At 41.5% G+C, this 7,450-nt stretch overlaps 1 protein-coding gene across 6 annotated transcripts in view; it reads right to left on the reverse strand.

Annotated features, from left to right (window-relative positions):
- The window catches only part of pias1a (protein inhibitor of activated STAT, 1a), a 43,729-nt gene that overhangs the window by 24,198 nt on the left and 12,081 nt on the right, over window positions 1-7,450 (reverse strand). For 2 of the 6 annotated variants that reach the window (XM_057331757.1, XM_057331749.1), the window contains exon 2: window positions 295-463. The exons of 3 other annotated variants lie outside the window; for them this stretch is intronic. The gene's annotated coding sequence lies outside the window, so the exon portion shown is untranslated. Of the gene's footprint in view, window positions 1-294; window positions 3,166-7,450 lie in introns of those variants that run through there. One more of the 6 variants, XM_057331754.1, reaches the window with a different exon arrangement.

The raw sequence follows: 7,450 nt of genomic DNA on the forward strand, positions 1-7,450 counted from the left end.
TTTTTTTCAAATACAAAAGATCTAAATTCATACCTACACTGTGCTTACCAGAACGGCAGTACCCACATATTTCTTGTGGTGACGCTCCCAGATTACGGATGGTCAGATGAACGGAAATTGTAATTCACAGCGAAGAAGAAATACGAGCATAATGGCGGACCAACAACAAATTAGAGATGCGCCAGTGTCTTTTAAATCAAAAGTTTGAGCGCACTTTGGATTTCGTAGTGAATGTAAATAAGTAGACGTGGTTAACTCGGCGCTCTGCAAGTTGGGAATACTCTTTTGACCTACTTTCAGTCTGTAGTTTCGTGATTCCCTCCAGTCCGGCGCTTTCTCTCCCACCCGCAGTGCTCATGCAGGGGTGCAGGTATCTGCGCGCGCCGCAAACCCCCGTTTTGGCAGACACGTGTGGAGTCACCAGAGCCTCACAGTCCAAAGACAAGCGCAAGAATAAACAAACCTAAAGACAGAGAGTCGCAACACACTAAAAATGCTCATCTAATAGATCATTTTTTCCCTTCATTTACAGATGTCGTGATGTATTTTTATAGAATTGCCAAGCGATATATCGATTATCGCAGAATCGGCGCATTGTGATACTATCGATATCGAATCGTATCGGGAGGTACCCTGCGATTCCCATCCCTACTGCTGGGCGTCAAAACTAGCTGGTTTGGCCTCTGCAAGTCCACAAATCACTATTGCTCCATACATCACACCGATATGTGGTGCAAAATGAGAGAGTGTGCGAACTTGTGTCAGAGACTCGCAGCAGCAGATTCAAGCAGTTGTAGTTATGTTCATCTGTTTGAGTTGGAAAGATGTCCAAGAATAAAACCTTTAATTTGTGAGAAAATATTTGACAAGCATTCAACTCTCACTTCATGAATTAACATAAACTCGTCTGTGAACGCTTTCTTTTGGTGCAGGTGTGTGAATGTGTTTTGCACCATATTTACTGCAGCAATCGTAGCAAAAGATGTGAGTGCACGAGTATCTTAGTTTGTGATTTGTATAACTGGATTTGTGCACTTGCACTGAAGGATTCAAGAAGATGTAATGTCTTAACATAATATTGCTGTGACAATAGGGTTGTTTCTATTTAAATAGCTCCGTTTACACATTTAGTATAAGGGGGTCCCTGCTCCATGCATCTCTCATCTAAGGGGTCCTTGCCCCAAATAACGTTGAAGACCCCTGCTCTAAAGCATTCGATTTAGATCTCTGTTGTGTAAAAGGTTTGCATTTACCATAGGGCTGGGCGATTTGACCTAAAATCAAAGTTTCTATTAATTGAACATTTTCTCTCGATTACGATTATTGAACGATTATTCCGTTTTTGTTTATTTTTCTTTGTTTTTTTGCCCGCGTAGATCACTGATTTCTGGTTTGTAGTGTAAATATGCCCAACTAAAGGTGGGGTATTTTTTCTAATGAAACATTTCTTATCTCATGTTATTTTTAGATAATCAAATAAAATACCAAGTATTTATGGTTATTTACTGAACATTTCGAATAATAGTCATCTTTGTGTTATTTTTTGGAAAAATTTCCTCTGCCACTGAAGACAGGAGAACAAACGCAACACAAATCAGCAAATCATCTGTGTGCATGTGTCGTGAGAAATCGGGTGTACTTTAGGACCCTGCCTGGAGACACCAGTCCTGCCGTCATAAGAGCTGTCACGTGAAAGAAACAGTGTTTTTAATAGTTGAACGGAGCTTAAAACTCATCAGTCTGTCTAAAGAAATATGACGTAAACGTGTTTCAGTATATCTATATTTCTCACAATATGCACATTTTTGGACTAAAAGTCTTGTGATTACTAAACGGGAGCAGACCTGGAAGAATGTCTCGTATCAACTGTACCTGTCTTTCACGCATATTACTAGGGCTGCAGCTATCGATTATTTTAGTAATAGAGTATTCTACTGATTTTCCATCGATTAATCGGGTATTCGGATAATAAGTACTTTTTCTTTATTAAAGAGCAATACTAAATATACAAGAGAAAATAAGACAGGTCTCTTAAAATGAACAACTAATTTGTTTCCTTTTTAGAAAAATTAACATATTGCATACATTAATATCTGTGGAAACTAAACCCATTTAGTACATTCCATTGCCATATTACATTCAAAATGCAATATAGGCCTAATACAAATGTATAAATAAGAAACATTCATAAAAATAGAAAGAAAAATTTCAAAGGTAAACAACTGACTTCAGCTTATGCATGATGCATTTAGTTTATCTAAATTAGTTTTTTTTTTACTATTAGTAATATACAGTATTTGTCCACATAAAAATACCGAGTTAACCGGACTTTTATTTTGGCAGGTCGTCGGAAGATGCTTATTTTTAGTGTGTTAGCTTCACTCAGTAAAATGTTCTGAAATAAACTCTCAGAGCAACTCTGGAGATGAAGTTCATGTGTTCATGTCCTCATAAAGCGCAGACGCAGACAAATTCACAAGCATCACGCGTGTAGCATGTTAAACTGTGCAGTTCATTCACGCAGACACGCAGAACAGCCAGATGGCATGTGTAAATAACAGGATTCGGCGTCCACTAGTCCGCATCTAGTTTTATGGACACTTTTTTTTCTAAAATCAAGATGGCGCCGCAGATGGCAGCTACTGTGCTTTGCTCTTCAGTGTTTGTACTGTTTTTGTTTGTTTTTCCTGTTTTTTGTTTCTCAAATATGATCAGTTTTATCAGGGATGACCTGCTGAACATTCGGCAGAACACACCACAAAATCTTTTACCAGTTTTTGAGTTTTCTGACGTTTCGCTGGACATTGTTGTTGGCGGAGCCGTAGCTCTGGTCAAACGCTTCAGGAGAACGCGCAGACGGGGGAAGCGAGCCGGCGCGCTTGTGAAGCTCAGACAGCGCGGATTTCGAATGCCGTTGCCTAGCATCCATCTGGCGAATCTCCACTCTCTACCCAACAAAACGGACAAACTCCTTCTGCTTTCCCGGTTTAACAAGGACTTTTCTAACTCTGCTGCTCTGTGTTTCACGGAAACCTGGCTGAACGGCGCCATTGCAGACAGCGCGTTACAACTTCCTAACTTCCAGCTGATCAGAGCAGATCGCAACGCGGAATCAACGGGGAAATCGCGTGGCGGCGGGATGTGCTTTTACATCAATGAGAGGTGGTGTACAGATGTAACCGTGTTAAAGAAGATGTGCTGTTCAGATCTAGAAACACTCTTCATTAACTGCAAGCCGTTCTACTCACCGCGGGAGTTCTGATCGTTCATTCTCGTGAGTGTTAACATTCCTCCGCAAGCACAAGTGAGCTCAACTTTACAAAAACTAGCTGATCAGATCACAGACACAGAACAACAACACCCGGACTCTGTTTAAATTATTCTCAGGGACTTTAATAAAGCAAATCTCTCCCGGGAACTGCCAAAATACAGACAGCACATCACATGTCCCACCAGAGACAGTAATATATTGGATCACTGTTACACAGCAATAAAGGATGCATATCACTCTGTTCCACGAGCAGCTTTAGGACTCTCTGATCACTGTTTGGTTCATCTTATCCCGTCCTACAGGCAGAAACTTAAATCTGCAAAACCTGTATTAAGAACTGTTAAAAGATGGACTATTGAAACAGAGCAGGATTTACAAGCCTGTTTCTCTTTCACTGATTGGACTGTTTTTGAAGCTGTTGCCACCGATCTGGACGAGCTGACAGAAGCTGTAACTTCATATATCAGTTTCTGTGAGGATATGTGCATCCCTACCAAGTCTTATCTAACTTACAACAACGACAAACCGTGGTTCACGGCAAAACTCAGACAGCTCCGTCAGGCCAAAGAAGATGCTTACAGGAAAGGGGACAAAGTCTTGTATAAACAGGCCAAATTCACACTGGAAAAGGAGATCAGAGGGGCAAAGAGGAATAATTCTGACAACTTAAGGAACAAATTCTCTTCCAGTGATCCTGCTTCAGTGTGGAAAGGTCTGAAAGATATCACCAGTTACAAGACACCATCCCCCAGCACTTTGGAGAACCAACAACTAGCTGACGACTTGAACAAGTTTTATTGCCGGTTTGAAAAAACACCCCACACCCGCCGTGAACACCTCTCCACACAACCATTCACACCTTCAGCAACCCCCGTCTCTCCCACCTACAATTCAGATCACTGAAGAAGATGTGCGCCAGGTCTTCAGAAAGAACAAAAGAAGGAAAGCACCAGGCCCCGACGGTGTGTCACCAGCCTGCCTAAAAATATGTGCTGACCAGCTGGCCCCCATCTTCACACAGATCTTCAACAGATCACTGGAGCTGTGCGAAGTCCCCTCATGCTTTGAACGCTCCACCATCATCCCAGTCCCAAAGAAACCCAAAATTACTGGACATAATGACTACAGACCTGTGGCTCTAACGTCTGTGGCCATGAAATCATTTGAAAGACTGGTTTTGGCCTATCTGAAGGACATCACTGGTCCCTTACTGGACCCCCTGCAGTTTGCCTACAGAGCAAACAGGTCTGTGGATGATGCTGTCAACATGGGACTGCACTTCATCCTTCAGCATCTGGATAGACCAGGGACCTATGCGAGGATCCTGTTTGTGGACTTCAGCTCCGCTTTTAACACCATCATCACGGAAACCCTTCAGAATAAACTGGCACAGCTCTCCGTCCCCACCCCTGTCTGTCAGTGGATCAACAGCTTCTTGACAGACAGGCAGCAGTTAGTAAAGCTTGGTAAATTCAAATCCAACACCTGCACCATCAGCACTGGAGCTCCTCAGGGCTGTGTTCTCTCCCCACTGCTCTTCTCCCTTTACACGAATGATTGCACATCTAAAGACCCCTCTGTCAAGCTCCTGAAGTTTGCAGACGACACCACACTGATCGGCCTCATTCAGGACGGTGATGAGTCTGCTTACAGACAGGTGGTCAAGGAGCTGGCTGTCTGGTGCAGTCTTAACAACCTGGAGCTTAACACGCTTAAAACTGTTGAGATGATCGTGGACTTCAGGAGAAAGTCCCCTGTTCTCCCCAAACTCACCATCATGAACAGCACTGTGACTGCAGTGGAGTCATTCAGATTCCTGGGCACCACAATTTCTCAGGATCTGAAGTGGGACACTCACATTGACTCTATTGTTAAAAAGGCCCAGCAGAGGCTGTACTTCCTTCGCCAGCTGAGGAAGTTCAACCTGCCACAGGAGTTGCTGAAACAGTTCTACTCTGCCATCATCGAATCCATCCTCTGCACTTCTATAACTGTCTGGTTAAGCTCAGCGACCAAATCTGATCTCAGAAGACTACGGAGGGTAGTCCGGACTGCTGAGCGTATCATTGGTACAACCATCCCCACTCTCCAAGAACTGTACTCATCCAGAATGAGCAAAAGGGCTGGTAAAATCACTCTGGACCCCTCACACCCAGCACACTCCCTTTTTGAACTGTTACCGTCTGGCCGACGCTACAGAGCACTGAGCACCAGAACAACCAGACACAGGAACAGTTTCTTCCCTCAGGCAATCCATTTTATGAACACTTGACATTAAACGCGGAACACACAACTCTATTTTACATTATTTATTCACCAAATTTGCACATATCAGACCTGTAAATACATAATTGTCTATATTGTATATTGTGTTTTTGCTGTTTTGTACATTGCCTATTTCTATATTATTGTATATATTTTTTTATTTTTTATCATCTGTGTTCTGTCCTGTTGCTGTCTTTCTGTTGCACTGTGGAGCTTCTGTCACTATAACAAATTCCTCGTATGTGGAAACATACTTGGCCAATAAAGCTCATTCTATTCTATTCTATTCTATTCTATGCAGCCGGAAAACAAGTTTCACTCGCAAAATAGACTAAAACAAAGTAAAATAGCACTTCACCATTTCAATAAGCTCTCACTTATTTATCAGCATGAGAAATACGTGTGAGCGTGTGAACAGACTATAAAAAATGTGTGTTTCTCACGGTGAATGCGTGACTTTAATAAATGCAAGGATGACAAGGATGGCATGTTTATTTGACTTAATTCGCCTCAGGAGTGCTTCCCAAGCACCTGTATGGAGAAGATACATAGCACACCAAATGTAAATCTGTGAATTTATGTAATTTAACCTTACAACTTGCAATAGTCTTTAATTACTAAATGAAGATGATCCTAGTGATGATCCTTAAAGATGATCCTTAAAATTACTTGATATATAAGCAATAATATATAAAGGACTGTCATGTAAATACTAGCGCTGTCAACGTTAACGCATGCAATTAGGGCTGCAACTAGGGATGGGAATCGCAGGGTACCTCCCGATACGATTCGATACGCGAAACAGGGCTCACGATACCGATAATATCACAATGCGCCGATTCTGCGATAATCGATATATCGCTTGGCAATTCTATAAAAATACATCACGACATCTGTAAATGAAGGGAAAAAATGATCTATTAGATGAGCATTTTTAGTGTGTTTGCGACTCTCTGTCTTTAGGTTTGTTTATTCTTCTAATCTGGGAGCATCACCACAAGAAATATGTGGGTACTGCCGTTCTGGTAAGCACAGTGTAGGTATGAATTTAGATCTTTTGTATTTGAAAAAAAATTAGATACTTTGTGCCAGAGTATCGATAACGTCTCGCGGGCTGAAATGTCGCGATAAATCGCCATATCGATTTTTTTTCCCACCCCTAGCTGCAACTAACGATTATTTTGATAATCGATTAGTTGGATGTTTATTTTTCATTAATCGATTAATCGGATATACATGTAATTACATCTTTTGCTTATAAGTAAATCAGATATGGGAAAAGTATACACAACTGAACTTATTAGCCTTCTCCCAAAATGTTGTGAATGTCTCCATAATTAACACACCTGGTGAGTTGATTCAGGTGTGTCATATTAGAAGCAACTGACAATAGTCTCTCCCAAACGTGGGAGCGAGGGGAGGGTCAGCCAAGGAAATCATTTTTTGTGCCATGAAAAGTGAGATATTTGTCATTCAAATGTAGTAAAGTACAGTAAAAAGTAAACAGAAAAAGTAATACTTAAGTACAAATACTCAAAAAGTGTACTTAAGTACAGTACTCAAGTAAATGTACTTCGTTACCCACCTCTCAACTAAATAAACCACCAAATCAGGGTATTTACCCTAATATGTACTTTGCAAAGTGCAAACGCCACAAATTGGGTTTTACTAATATAATCTTTAATTTTGTCATTTAAACACCTCTCCCTTTTAAACTGTGCAGCTTGAAGAGATGCATGCAAAACACGTCTGACTTTAAAACTGCGCAACTTGTGCCGCATGGAGAGACGCAACCACGGAGAGACACGTGTGACTTTAAAACTGCGTACCTCGCGCTGCACTGAGAGACACGTGTGACTTTAAAACTGCGCACCTTGCGCTGCACTGAGAGACACGTGTGACTTTAAAACTGCG

Source organism: Triplophysa rosa, linkage group LG1 (genome assembly GCF_024868665.1).
Source record: "Triplophysa rosa linkage group LG1, Trosa_1v2, whole genome shotgun sequence".
Classification (NCBI taxonomy): Eukaryota; Metazoa; Chordata; class Actinopteri; order Cypriniformes; family Nemacheilidae; genus Triplophysa; species Triplophysa rosa.